At 51.6% G+C, this 14,275-nt stretch overlaps 1 protein-coding gene across 1 annotated transcript in view; it reads left to right on the top strand.

The window, feature by feature from the left end:
- The window catches only part of PRELP (proline and arginine rich end leucine rich repeat protein), a 117,746-nt gene that overhangs the window by 85,318 nt on the left and 18,153 nt on the right, over positions 1-14,275 (top strand). The window contains exon 2 of the mRNA XM_069459747.1: positions 439-619. The gene's annotated coding sequence lies outside the window, so the exon portion shown is untranslated. The remainder of the gene's footprint in view (positions 1-438; positions 620-14,275) is intronic.

The raw sequence follows: 14,275 nt of genomic DNA, 5'->3' as shown, positions 1-14,275 counted from the left end.
GTGTCCCCGAGTTCCCTGTGCTGACTGCAGTAAGGCAGTTCTCAGAAACCCCTTCCAGAGGAGGGTGGGGTGACCCTGAGCACTTCAGCTTGGGGGACAGCGGCTATGCTCCCGGCTCCCCTAGCCTGCCAGGCAGCTGGCCCCTCAGCCCGAGAGCTGTGCAATCCTTTCTGCCTTAAGGACTCTCCATAGTGGTCGTGCACGCCAATCATGCCTGAACTTGGAGTAGTGATAATTACATCTATCACTCCTCCCTCATTTTGTCCTTGCTCTTGTCCTCTACCCCCAAGGGTCGCATCCCTGGCTTTCCCGGCACACAAATAGTTTGTAATCAGGATTTGCTTTACCTAGTGAAGTGTTCTCAAGGCAGCAAAGGTTACTCCCGTGTGTCTGGGCACATTCGAGCCTGACTATCCTCTGCTCTTCCCACCCCACAAGCCACCTCTAGGTCGTCCCAGCTACTCCCATGACTTCAGCTACCACCAGCCTGCAGATGACCCAAATCTCTGTCTCCAGCCTACACCTCTCGCCTAAACTCTGCACATGTATACCCTCTGCCTGCTAGACGGTTCCACTTGGATGTCAAATTTGAAATGCCTCAAATTCAACCTGTCCAAAGGTGAGCTCATTCATTTCCCCCATAAGCCTGAACTCCGTTGTATCCCATACCTTGGTGAGCCACGCTTGACAGTGGTTTCCAGTCTACGTGTGTTGGTGGATGGGCTTGGGGGGCAGTCTATGAACCTCCTGAAATTGTGTGCAAGATTTTGTACATATATATGTTTCTTCCTGAAGAAAGAGACAGTAGCTTCTTCAGATCCTGACTGAGAAGCAAAATGGCCACTGAGCTACAGAGTCAGGCTCCTGTGTGTTTCTCTGGCTTCATCTCCTGGCATCCCATCCCCCGCCCGCCCCCCACCTCCCAACCCCCCGAACATGTGCTCCATGGGCACCAACTGACTCTTGCAGTTTCTGGAAAATGACATTGATTTAAGGCATGCCGATCCTTCTACCTGAAGGGTATAGCCCACCCTCTTTGCCTGGAACCTTCAGGAGACACCTCCTCTGGGAAGCCTCCCCTGACGGACCCAGGCAGTAGATCAACTCCTCCCTAGGGCTCCCATGTCCACATGGCACCCATCATACGGCAGGGCAGCTTCTTGCACCATGGGTGTTCCTCAGAATCCCCTGTGCACCTTTTAATAAAATGCAGCTGTTCCAGCCCCGCCTCCACCCTAGTGAATCAAACAGGGAGGGAGGGAGGCACCAGGGCAGTGTGAGGCACACCCTGCACGGAAAACACACTGTAGGGACTTTCTTTGCATTCATGCTTCTCTGATGCACCAGACTATGAGCTGCTTGAGGGTGGGGATATGGTCCTAGTCAACTCTCTCATCCCTGTGGCACGTGGGACAGTACCACGGAATAATAGCACAAGTGAACCCCAGCATGGTGCTCACTGTGTGCCAGGCACTGTCCTAAGAGAGTCGCATGTGTTAGCTTGTTCAGAATCCTCACAATTTCCCCATGAGCTATCCTATTAATCCCATTTATAGATGAGGAAATGTTTGATGAATGAATAAATGAGTGAATCATACTTTCTAGAGAGCTGATTATTTTAGAGAAATCCGAATAGGATTCATTTCATAACATGACTATCTTTTGAACAAATTCAGATTTTTTAGCTAGTGATTGTAACATAGGTTATCAGCTGTGTCCTAAGAGATGCCTCCCCCTACCTTCTTGGAATAAAAACTACATTTCCCAGCCTCCCTTGCAGCTGGGTGTGGACATTAGAGCAAGTGGTCAGTGGGATACAAACCCTGGTGGGTTTTTTTTTTTTTTTTTTTTAGAGTCAAGGTCTCCCTCTTGCTCAGGCTGGTCTCAAACTCCTGAGCACAAGTGATCCTCCTGCCGCGGCCTCCCAAAGTGCTAGGATTACAGCCGTGAGCCCTTTGGGGCATAAGACAGAAACACACATAGGACATGTGCCCTGCCCTTGCATGGTGAGTGTGAAAACAAATAGCTGGAGGACAATCCAAGACCGTGGGAGGTGGGTGCCGAAGCATTCAGCTCAGACTCTAAGTCTGCAGAGTTGAGGGACAAGAAATGTCTCATTCTGTTCTGACCATGTCCAGGAAGACCCATTTGAGTGGTGGCAGAACCAGACAGGGGATGCCAGAAACCCACCCAGGAAGTCCCAGGACAGTCCAGCCTGAGCCAGCTTCTCCCCACCAAAAGCGGGGAGGGTGGCATGGGACAGAAGCAAGGAGTGCCACCCGGGAGGGAGAGGCTGGCATTCTTGTTTCCTGCCTCCTTCTTTGGCCACAAGCCACAAGACCGCAGCCTCCAACTACTATCTGCTCTCTTAGGATGAAAGTGATCAGGAGAGTATTTTAAATCATAAAGTTATGGCACCCCACTGGGACACAGGAGATTTAGGACCGCCTGACTGTTCCACTTACTGATGAGTCTTAACAAATCCCCTCTTCCCCAGTGAAATAATCTCCCACCGTCTGAATGAGTAATTTGCTCTTACATTTCTACATAGATTCTAGGGCTGTCCCAGCAATGTTTTCTAGAGAACAGACATTGCAAGAGCTTAACAGGTCCCTGAACCCTAGACCTACACTTGGATTCAAATCCCAGCTCTGCCATTTACAAACTGGACCTTCATAGACAAGTTCCTTAACCTTTCGGTGCCTCATCTGTAAAATGGGCATTATAACAGCCCCTACCTCATAGGGCCGGTGTGAGGGGTGAACGAGCGCATGTATGTGTAGCGCTTAGAACAGTGTCTGCCACGTAGCAGGAGCTTATTAATTAAATGCATGTGAGTCTCACACAATCTCATGGGATTCTCACAATATGGGAAAGTGGGTAAAAATATCTCCTCTTCAAAGGAGAGGAAACCAGTGTCAGAGAAATTAAGTGAACTGTCTCAGGCAACACGGCTCATAAGTGACCACGTGGTTTCTTGAAGCTGAGATTCTGAGCCCCGCAGACGTGGCATGTGGAAGCCCTGCCTCCTGGCCCCCCTGCCATCCTTCCGTCTCCCCCTCTGGCATTCCTGTGGTCTCCCCACAGATTCCGAAGCCTCCCAATAACAGTCAGCATTCCCACCCCAAACCTGCCACGGGCGGGGAGGTGGCACCCAGCTTGCGAGCTCCCGCCTGCCTGGTCCCAGCGAGGAGACTCATGGGGCCCCGGGGGCAGGGCCACCTGCACAGGACCCTAGAGATTCTCTCGGCGCCCCAACCTGCAGGGTTTTGCTGGCGCCACTGCTGGCCCAGGACAGGGGCGCCTTGTCTGAGGGGACACCACAGACCCCATGACTCTGCCACTGAGACGGCCTGGCAGACCACCCGGGCCGGGAAGGGGGCCGGGCAGGCTGAGGACAGAGGGGGGTTGAGGAGCTCCCTGCCTGCGCGGGAGCCAGATGCCATCTGAGAGGCGGCGTGAGCTTGTGTGGAACACTTGGGTGGGACCCTCGGGCAGGGCTGTCCTGGGCAGAGACTCGCGGGCAGCCCCTGAGGAGGGGTGTGTACCAATGGGCGTGATGTGAGCGCTGATCCCTTCGGGGTGCTCCGGGCCGTGCATCCCACAAGGTCCCTGCTCAGATGTGGCGGCGTCAGGTCTCAGAGCCACCCTCTGAAGTAGGCATCGTCACCTCCATCTACAGACGGGACTGAAACTCAGAGGTCCTGACGCTACCGCAGAGGTCTCGCTGCGGCCTCACCCGGAGACAGACGTTAAGCCTGCGCCAGAGACCAGGCACCCCGACCCGGGAATGAGCCGCGGCTCAGGGTGGGGGTGGAGGGGCCGCGCTGCTCGGGGCCTGCCAGGTGGGAACGCAGCCTCGGGATTGCAAGATCTTTGGATTTTTCCAGAGAAGCTAGAAATCTGGATTTTTTTAAATGTGAAATCTCTCATTTTGTAATGTTGACATCCACTTTGATTTCTTTTAAAATGTCTAGCAGGCTAAACAAAACACATTCCTGGGCTGGACTCCGCTCCAGCCTGCCAGTTTTCAGACTGGGGCCCGCACGTTGCCTCCAAGATGCCGGTGAGGCCCAGAGAAAACTCCCCCTCCCCAGCTGAACTAGAAAATTCCAGTGCCACTGGGTGGGCCACGTAAGTCAACACAGTGGAATTATTTAATGAGGGCCTGTGTGTCAGACTCGGTTTGGGGAAATGAGCTGTAACTCAACAGAAACAGACAAAACCCCACCCTCATGGAGCTGGTATTCTAATTCAAAATCTAAAACATAAAGATAAATTTATAAAATTTATAGTGTGTTAATATAACTGCTAGGGGGGAAACTAAAGCTGAAAAGGAGGTTTAAGAAGTTTTGTGTAAGTGTTGCAGTTTCAGAGAGGGTGGCCAGAGACAGCCATTCTGAGAAGGTGGAATATGATGAGGACCTGAAGGAGAGCAGGGAGGGAGCCATGTAGATATCGGTAAGAAACATCCAGAAGGAGGGAATAGCAAGTGCAAAGGCCCTGAGGCCCAAAGCAGGAGTACCGGATTGGTTGAGAAACAGCAGAGTGAGCGTGCCTAGACAAAAATGAAAGGTGAGTGATAGGATTTGTGGGCAGAGAGTACGCGAGAGGGAGGGGAAGTGAAAGTGCCTGGGGGCCTTGGGTTTCACTCTCAGTGATCAGAAGCCACTGGAGTAACAGGATGGCTCTTGCTGTTGTGTGAGGCAGAGACTGAAAAGAAGCAAGGGAGGAAGTAAGGAGACCCTTTGAGAGACTGTTGCAGTAATGTAGGTGAGGGAATGATGGGAGCTGGGACTGGGGTGCTGGTGGTGAAGGTAATGAGAGGTGATCAGATTCTGGACGTATCTTGTTGGGAAACCCAGTGGTGTGCTGGCAAACGTTTAACAACGGGCTCCTGAGTTGGCCGCGGTGATGGTGTAAACACTCCTGTCAAGGCTGGTTTCAAGCTACCAACAGCACGTCAACTGGCTTGTGAGATTTCTGAAAATTTAACAATTGGCTCTTTGAGCCAATACAGGCCAGCGTCAGCACACCACTGGGTAGACCGAACCGTGCTACTTGCTAACGTGAGCGCTGAATGGAGGAGAACAAAGAGGACTCCAAGGTTTGGGCAGTTTATAAAATGGAGTTGCCATTTATCCAGATGGGAAAGAACATGACAGGATTGGGTTTGGAGGAAAATATCAGAGATCTGTTTAGGTATTATAAGTTTGAGAAACCCGTTATATTTTTTATTTTTAAACCTCACAAGATATTATTATTCCTGCTGCCTACAGTCAATGTTCTTTTAGATTTATCTACATGTTTGCCACTTGATTGGCTCTTCATTGTTTCTTGCTTTTGAGAGCTTTCATCTGGGATCGTTTTCCTTATGCTTGAAGGATAGAATTTCCTGTAGTGAGAATCAGCTGGTAACAAACTTGCCATCTGTTGTTGTTTTCTTTTTTTTTTACTTTATTTTTATCACCTGAAAGCATCTGTATTTCTCATCCTTGAAATGTAGTTTCACTGAGAAAAGAATTTTACGTAGGCAGTTTGCTTTCGACATATTGAAAAACTGGTTAAGATAATCTGTCTTTAATACTTTCCTTTGTGTTTTGGTTTACTAAAGTTTCACAGTAATATGTCTGGGTGGGGAATATCTGTTTATCCTGTTTGAGATCAATTTGTCTTCTTAAATTTGTGATTTGTTGTTTTTCATCAGTTCTGGAATATTACCAGCTGTTGTCTCTTTACATATTGCCTCTGACGCATTTCTCTCTCCTGCGTTTCTGGGACTCCAATTACAGATATGTTGGTTCTTCTAACTCTGTCCTCTATGGCTCTTAATGTTTCTTTTATAGCTTCCATCTGATTGTTCCTCTGTGCTAAATTTTGAATAATTTCTTCTGTCTTCTAGTTTACTAATTCCCTCCAGCTGTATCTTCTGAGCTTTTTTTTTTTTATTAATTGAATTTATGTCTAGAAGTTTGATTTGGTCTTTTTCCAAATCTAAGTCAATTGTATAGTTTCTTATTAACTGCACATATTTCCAAGCATGACTTTTATTTCTCTAAACATAGTAAACTTAATTGTTTTATAGTCTGTGTCTGATAATTATAAAATCTAAAGTTTTACAGTTTAGTTTCTCTTGTCTGTTATATCTATAGGTTCTTATGCCTGGTGACTATTTCCTGGTATATGTGGTGATTTTGTTTGTTTCCTGCTCATCGTACTTAAAAAATAATTTGGTGAAAATAATTTGAAATCTGTGGGATGAAGATGCCTTCCCCCAGAGAAGCATTTTTATTTGTTTTGTTTTGTTTTGTTGCTTTTACCAAGCACTTGTGGGTGCTGATCTCAAAACACCTTAAATCAAGTTCAAGGTATTGAGGTGACTGGGGACACACAGTGATAACTCTGCTACATTGTTACCAACCTGGTTTCATTTTGGTTCACCTCTACTCCAAGGGTGTAGTCCTTTGTGTCCTTGCTATGGAGAGGAAAGTCTCCCCATAGTCTCAAGCCCTGAGCTTTAATTTCTATCTCCTTGCCCTTGTAGGCATCAAAAAAAAAAAAAAAAAAAAAAAAAGTTCAGATTTGCTGGGATCAGTAGATACTTTCAGGGAACACTTTCAGTTTCTGTCTCTGGGGTTCCCATTTTTTCCGTCTAATTTTGCCTGGTGGTTCCTTTCTCTCTTATCAATTCTTGTTAGCTGTTGTTTTATTAGGAAAAAATTTTAAATATTTTATCCATCAGTTTTATTTGTTTTTAATGGTAGGTTTTGTCCAAATAACCTAGTCCACTATTACTGGAAATGGGGAATCGCACTGAATGGTTTTGGGGTGGGGGAAGTGGCATGACGTGAAATTTTTCATGGTGACAGAAACATTTCACATCTGATTGGTATATTTAGAAATGTTCGATGTCACTGGTTATCAGGGAAATGCAAAATAAAACCATAATGAGAGGTCACCTCACACCTGTTAGAGTGGCTATTACCTAAAAGATCCATGCTAGGATAGGAAGAAAAGGGAACCCTTGGACACTGTTGGTGGGAATGTAAATTAGTACAGCCATTACGGAAAACAGCATGGAGGTTCCTCAAAAAATTAAAAGTGGAGCTACAATGTGATCCAGCAATCCACTACTGATTTATATCCAAAGGAAATGAAATCAGTACGGTAGTCCCCCAGCCCCAGGCATGAGGGATACATTCCAAGACCCCCAGTGGGAGCCTGAAATAGTGGATAGTACATGGGTCTTCTGCTGGTGCCGGCAGTGTAGCTCTTGACAAGTTATTCAATCTGAGTCTCGGTTTCCTTACATTTAAAGCAGGAATAAATATTAAAATGAAGCAATATATTAAGGTTCTTAACTTACTGCCTGGCACATCACAGCCACTTAATGCATGGAAATTTATTAGTAGTATTATTAGTGAGACAAGACTAAGACAAGGGGAACAAATGAGAGAACAACTTAGGACAGGATATAATTAAGGATATTTTTAGGTGGCACAGACCAGACCAGCCTTCAGGCTTGGAAGCAGAGCAGGAAAGGAAATAGAAAAAAAAAAAGTGGCATTAACTCATCTTTCACGTGCTCCATACTTATGAATTAGGGACCCACTACGGATCCTTTCTCCCCTCGTAGCACTACCACTGTCCGTGATATACTCCGATTTATTTATATGTTTGTTTATTTTTGTATCTTCCACTACACTGAACGATCCAAGAGGATGGGGATCCTAGCTGTACCCTCAGAGCTCACCGTAGTGCCACCCACATAGTAGGTACTCAGCAAATACTTGTCAGATGGACGCCAGGCCCGTGCAGGGTGCTGGGATCAACCGTGTACCCTCAGAGAGCGTTTAGTCGAAAGGGGGAGCCAGAGTAATTTAGATGCTTCCTCCGAGGGCGGCTCGGAGGTCTCGTGAGAGCAGAAGCTGCCAGGCAAGGGTGGGAAGGAGACAGGGCAGTGGGGGGCTGACAGCGCTGGCCCAGGAGCCCCCGCAGGAAGGCCGCAGGGCACCAAGGACGGGCTTGGGGTCAGGGGAGAAAGCAGGAGGAAGGGGACCTTTCCCCTGGTCCAGGAGTCAGGGCCCAATGTGGGGCTCAGGGACGGGGAGAGAAACTCCCGGTGGGGACGCTGCAGAGTGAGCAGGCTCTGGGCCACCCCGTGCCCAGCCACCACGGAGCAGGATGAGGGATGGGACCCAGCTCTGGGTACCAGGAGCTGGGGGAGAGTCGAGGTGAGACGGGGGGCTGGACTGAAGGGCTCAGGGAGGCGCCCGGAGATCTGAGCGGGCCTCAAGGGGAGGAGAGTGGCGCTGGGGGAAGCACCAGGGTGATTTCATCCCGCTGCGATGTGGTGGGATGGAATTTATGTCTCCTCCCTGGCTCAGCCACAAGAGTAGCCCAAAGAGGGAGGAGAGAGGAAGACGGGAAATGGAGGGACAGGTGAAAAGGCAGAAGAGGGAAGCGAAGGAGAAAGTAGGGACACCGGGGAAAGAACAGGAGGGAAAGGGCTGGCGGGGGAGGAGGAAGGGTGGGAGGAAGGGAAAGGGTCTCCGTCATGGTAACCAGAGTGTGACAGCCTCGGGAACCAAGCTCCCCTCCCCCCACCCGCCCCTTGGTGGAGAGGGCAACAGGGAGGCCACCCTAAACCAGGTGCTGGGGATGGCTGGTCCCCCCCAGTCCCGGGTCTTCCCCTTCCGTCTTCTGCCCACTCTTCCTCACGCCTCCTCTCTTCTTTCCTCTCTCCAGAACCACCAGGAGGGAGGGTGGCTGTCTGCCCAGAAAGCTACTGCATTCGGAAGGAGCCCGACAGATGAGTAATGCTAATGATATAATAAATAGCGCGAATGACAACACCCTGCCGTGTCCCCTGCACCTGTCTCCAAGGAGCTCAAAGCTCTCGTCAAATCCAAGTTCCCCTCCAGACGGAAGAGGGCTTTTCCGTCCTCCAGTGAGGGTCTGAATATAAGAAAGGAGCTTGAATTCCAGCCTGAGAGAGGCCAGGTAGATGGAAGGCAGAACTTCCCAGCAAGGTCATTTTAGCTGGACGTGCTAGGCTGACCCTGCCGGGGTGATGAGGCGTGGTGGGTGGCAAGTCTCCGTTTCTGAGGGTCTCCATGGAAGCAGAGTCCCCAGGCCCTGGGCTGCCTTTCCCCAGCCCCGCACTGCTCAGCCACTCCACAGCCTTCCCCGGGCCCTGGCCCGCGGGGCAGACGGTCGAGGCTGCCAGCCACCTTCCACAACATGTTTGCCTCTTTGCCTTCATTCTGTGGCTTGGCGCAGCCGGGCCTGAAAATTCCCCACACCTGGGGTGGGCCAAGCTGGGCCGCTCCATTGCTGGCATAACTGTTTCCAGCCCCGAAGCCGGCTCTGTCCTCAGAGCAGCCTCATGGGAGGGCATGGCCGGCCCTGGGGCCCAGGCGTTAGCAAGGGGCAGCTTCCAGGGACCAGCTGGGGAGAAGGCACCAGGGTGCCCTGGGGTGGAGGGTCTGGTCTTGCTGCACTGACCCCAGTCCCATCTCCAGAGTGCCTCCCGAGAGAGGGCCCCAGGATGGCCTTCGGAGGCTTGGCTGGCGGTGGCGGAGTGAGCTCACTGCAGAGGTGACTGCATGGAAGAGGCAGCATTTGTGCCCAGCGAATGACTCCCCCAGCGTGCAGCCCTCGGCCCAGAGCTCTCTTGGCTGAGCTCACTGTTGATGGACGCCAAGACCAGCATAAACACTGCAGAGGAAACACAGTGTCTCTTGGCAAGGACACCTCATGACAATGCTCTGGATCCCTCCACGATGCTATTTCATGAGCCACGGCCATAAAAAGTCCTTATCCTTTACTGTGTACCTTTGGGCAGACAGTCACCGTGGGTCTTGGTGTCCTCAGATTGTCCTGTCTGCCCGTCTGAGGCTAGGCTGGCATTTAGAGTCTCCTCACTTGCTCCATGGAGCACTTTGAACAGACCCCCGAGCCCCTGCCACCCTCCCTGGGCACTGACGAGGAGGTAGAACAAGGACGAAGCCAAGAGGGGCTCCTCTTTCCCACGCCGGGAGATGCCAGGCTGACCGGGGAGACACGGCCCCTCTGCCGGGGGCACGCTCGGCCGGGCTGGAGGCAGAGCCAGGCCATTTGAAACGTGGACACGGGAGTCCAGGGACAATCCAAGGCACACGCGTGCGAGTGAGGGGAGGAGGGGAGGGGTCTGCTCAGGTGGCCGCCGGCCCTGGAGGAGGGGTGCTGTGCCAGGGTTCCAGGTGGGCTGGTGGCTCCACTCCCTGGCGAACCCAGCCTGGGCACGGGCAGGCGTGACAGCTGCGAAATGGCTGTGGTCTGTGTCCCTCTGCCTTGGCCTAGTGCCGCACGTCACCAGCCTCGGAGGCAGCAGGGCCCCAGGCGGTGGACGGCAGTCCGTGCCTTTCAAGGCAGGGACACTGCTGAGCACATGCCCTGGTAGCGGCTCCGAGCCGGGAGGCTGAGGAGGGAGAAACGGCCCGAGCGTGTTCTCGGTTTCTGTCTTTGCCTCTGGCTGTGTCCTTTCTCCTTGGGGGGGCAGGAGTCGGGAGGCTCACAGACCCAGACGGGAGCCACGGGTGGGCAGACACGTGGCGCGGCCCCTGAGCCCTGTGATTTGGCTCTGAACAAGGCCAGGACTGTGCGCGGGGCTTAGGAGGAGGGGCCAGAGGAGGCCAACAGGGAGACCAGGCACCACTGCCCGCGCTGCAGGCCAACCAGCCATTTTTCCAGACTGGGCCAGCAGAGCAACATACCGGGAAACACACAGAAGGGAGGCTGGGGCTCGTGAGAGTGACGGGAGGAGGGCGCGAGGGCCGGGGACACCTGCTAGAAGAGGTGACAGCTCTGTTATTGCAGTGAAAGCCACAGACCAGGCCTCGGGAGAACAGGGTCCAGCCCAGCTGGACACCAGGGTTAGGGTAGGCAGGGAACAAGTCACATCATGTTTATCAACACACACACACATACGTACACACACTCACTAGCTCGGAGCCTGCGATCCCCGTTCATGCTGCAAGCATTTATCATCATCATGTCGACAGCGCGGGCCCTGGAGCCAGGCTTCCTGGGTTCCAGTCCTTCCTTCAGCACTTACTGGCCACATAATACCCTATGCTGTAGTTTCCTCATCGGTACAACGGGGCTGTTGATAGTGGCACCTACTCCTGAGGTTGTTGCGAGGATTACATGAGCCAGCGTCCTGTAAAATATATGCCTGGCACATAGTAAGTGCTCAGCAAGTGTTAGCTATTCTGATTGTTTTCCAGGAGCTGTGTTTCTGCCTTGGAGACCCTCCGATCACCCAGAGGAGGTAGACGTGGAAACAAGCAGTGAGTGCACCGTGCGGTGAGTGCAGTCACAAAGCTGTGGCCCAGGGGAGCACGGTCAAGAGCAGGTTCATTCTGCCTGTGGGAACCTAGGAGAGCTTCACACAGGAGGGAACATTTGAGTTGGGCCTTGCAGGGTGTATAGGAGTTCCCCAAATGGAGAATAGGAGGAAAGAGGACATCTGAACCCAGATTGGGCAAAGGCCTAGAAACATGAAAACCCAGGGAACCGTGATCTCATGAGTCTGGTTCTCAGGTTCTGCAGGAACTATGGAAGGAAATGAGAATAGCAGGAAAGCCGGGTTGGACTGCAGGGGCCTCAGATGTCATGTTACGGCATTTGGATTTTATTCTATAAACACCTGTGAGACAGTGCAGAATTTTAAGCAAGGGAATTACATGATCAGGTTTGTGTTTTGGGAAATAGCACACTTGCTGGGTCATGGAAAATAGATTAAAAAGTAAGACGGCTGCAGGGGAAAAAAAAAAAAAACGAAACAAAACAGGAGGATTTTGCAATGACTCAGGCAAACATACAAGAGGATAAACTATTCTAGTGCTCCTAGGCTCGCTGCCCAATTACCACTGGGGCCAGAGAGCAGGATACTGAGTGCTACGCATGGGGGCCTGGGGCGCCAAAGGGGAATCAGGTTTGGCACTGGCCCATGGGAGCTGGTGGGAGACGCAGACAGGAGAAGAGAGGAGGGCAGGGAAGTGACACAGGTCTGGGAGGGTCATTCGCGAGGGGACTGCTGGAGCACACAGGTGGAGCCAGGGGTTATAGAGGACAGTGCTGTTGGGGGAGCATCCTGGAAGACGGGGGAAGGAGGGCTTTCTAGACAAAAGGACAGTGAGCAAAGATGGAGCTGTGAAATGGCTTAGAGGACTCTGGCTGCTGTAAGACAGTCACGTGTTTGGAGCCCCGAGTTTGAGAAATAGGGCTGGAGAGGTAAGCAAGGTGACAGAGCATGGATCTTGAGCTATAACTCTCAGCCAAGGTTACAGATCAGAATCACTCATGGTGACAGCCTATAAACACGGATATTACACCAGCATCTCTGGGGCTGGGAACTCAGGCGCTTTTAAAAATACTCAAGTGAGTGGCCTGGCACAGTGGTGCATGCCTGTAATCCCAGCTGAGGCTGAGGAGGGAGGGTTGCTTGAGCTCAGGAGTTCAAAACCAGCCTTGGCAACATAGTGAGACCCTCTCTCTAAAAAAGTAAAATAAAAAAATCAGCTGGGTGTGGTGGCACACACCTGTGGTCCCAGTTACTAGGGAGGCTGAGGCAGGAGGATCACTTGTGCCCAGGAGTTTCAGGTTGCTGTGAGCTATGATGACACCACTCTACTCCAGCCTGGGCAACAGAGTGAGACTCTGTCTCAAAAAAAAAAAAAAAAAAAAAAAAAAAATCAGGTGAATCCAGCATACGCTCTGGGCTAAGGACAATGGTCATGGGAAAGGTGACCTGGTCAGATCCATGCCTTAGGAAGAGCAAGGTGGAGGGTAGAGGACAGGGAGACCCATCAGGACACCACAGCAGTGCCCAGGGTCTGGAGGAAAACACTGCCTGCCGGGAGAGAAGGGCAGCTTTGAAATAGAACTGGCAGGACTCGAGCGTCCACGCAGGAGTAAGAAAGCAAGAGAAGTTGAAAGGAGCTCCCGCTTTTAAGCATGAGAAACTGAAACCTACATCAGCAGTTCTTCACACTTTCAAGTGGGAAGGTTTCTTTTCGACATTACCGAAAAAGCATGTGATGATAGGGGGACTTGCGTGAATACCTGACGACACAAAGTTACACGAATTTAGAGGCGATTTTAAAGAATTTGCATTCATTCGTCACAACATAGATATACACAAACAAGAGCACCGCCGGCGACAACCAGGGTTCAGATCCTACCTCTGCCACGACTGGGTGTGTGGCCTTGGGCATGGGAATGGTTTGTGCCTCAGTCTCTTACCTGTAAAATGGGTTTTATAACGGTACCTGCCTCATGGAGTTATGTGAGGACCAAAGCGTTGCTGCGTGTAAAGCGCTTAGAAGGGCTTTGTATATAGTAATTCTCAACAGGCTTCAGCTATTACTGTTACTGTTATTCAGTGTAAAGATGTTGTTTGGTGCGCATGTGGGTGTAGGGACTGCCAAGGTCATGTGTGGTGGTCCTCGGCAGGGCTGCCTTGTTCCTGCCCTCCTCGAGCCTGTGACGTAGGTGTAAGTGACCACGCATGTCCACAGATCGGTCATCACCGCATGGCTGCAGCGAGACTGAGCCTGCACGGGCAGTGTCATTGCCCAGCAGTCCAGCACACGGAGCACGGTGTGTGGGAAGTTCGCTCAGAGTGGTACCTGCAACCCGGATACTCGATCCAGGTGCTTGCGACTTGCTGTGACGTGAGACTTTTACAGCACAAAATTAAGTTAGGCTGGAATTTCAGGATGATGTGATTGGGGCATCCCAGAACCTAGGAGGACCCCAACTTGGAAGGCAAAATGCCATCACCCCGCATCGGAGCCCGGGTTCTTAAAGACCTGGGAAGCCCCAGAGCAGCGCTCACTGGGCACCCCAAGGCCGGTGCTGATTTTCACGGGGCGTCCAACGCAGCCCTCTCTCTGCGGGACTGCCCAGATGGTCCACAAGCTGACAACCCCTGAACAGCGTGGTGGACAATCGGCAGGAAGGGATTTGGGGTCCTCCTGTCCGCCTGTGCTCACCGTGTGGCCAACAGAGAAGTTCTATTTCTCCCTTCCCTGCCTTTGCGCCCCTCCCCCGCCCCCAACCGGCCGGCGCCTGGGGAGGCAGGAAATGAAGCAGCTGACAAGGGCTTCGGCTTCATTTTCCACAAGCCTAAGCTTTCGGGGGGTTCTGGGCATAGCTACAGTGTCTTGGCCAGAAGTAAGGGGGACAAGGACCTTCTTCCCCAGAGAAGAAAGGGCCCTGGGCTGGG

The sequence above is a fragment of the Eulemur rufifrons genome, chromosome 27 (genome assembly GCF_041146395.1).
Source record: "Eulemur rufifrons isolate Redbay chromosome 27, OSU_ERuf_1, whole genome shotgun sequence".
NCBI classification, from domain to species: Eukaryota; Metazoa; Chordata; class Mammalia; order Primates; family Lemuridae; genus Eulemur; species Eulemur rufifrons.
The sequence above is the reverse complement of the archived record's forward strand: the minus strand, read 5'-3'. Positions and strand labels throughout refer to the sequence as shown.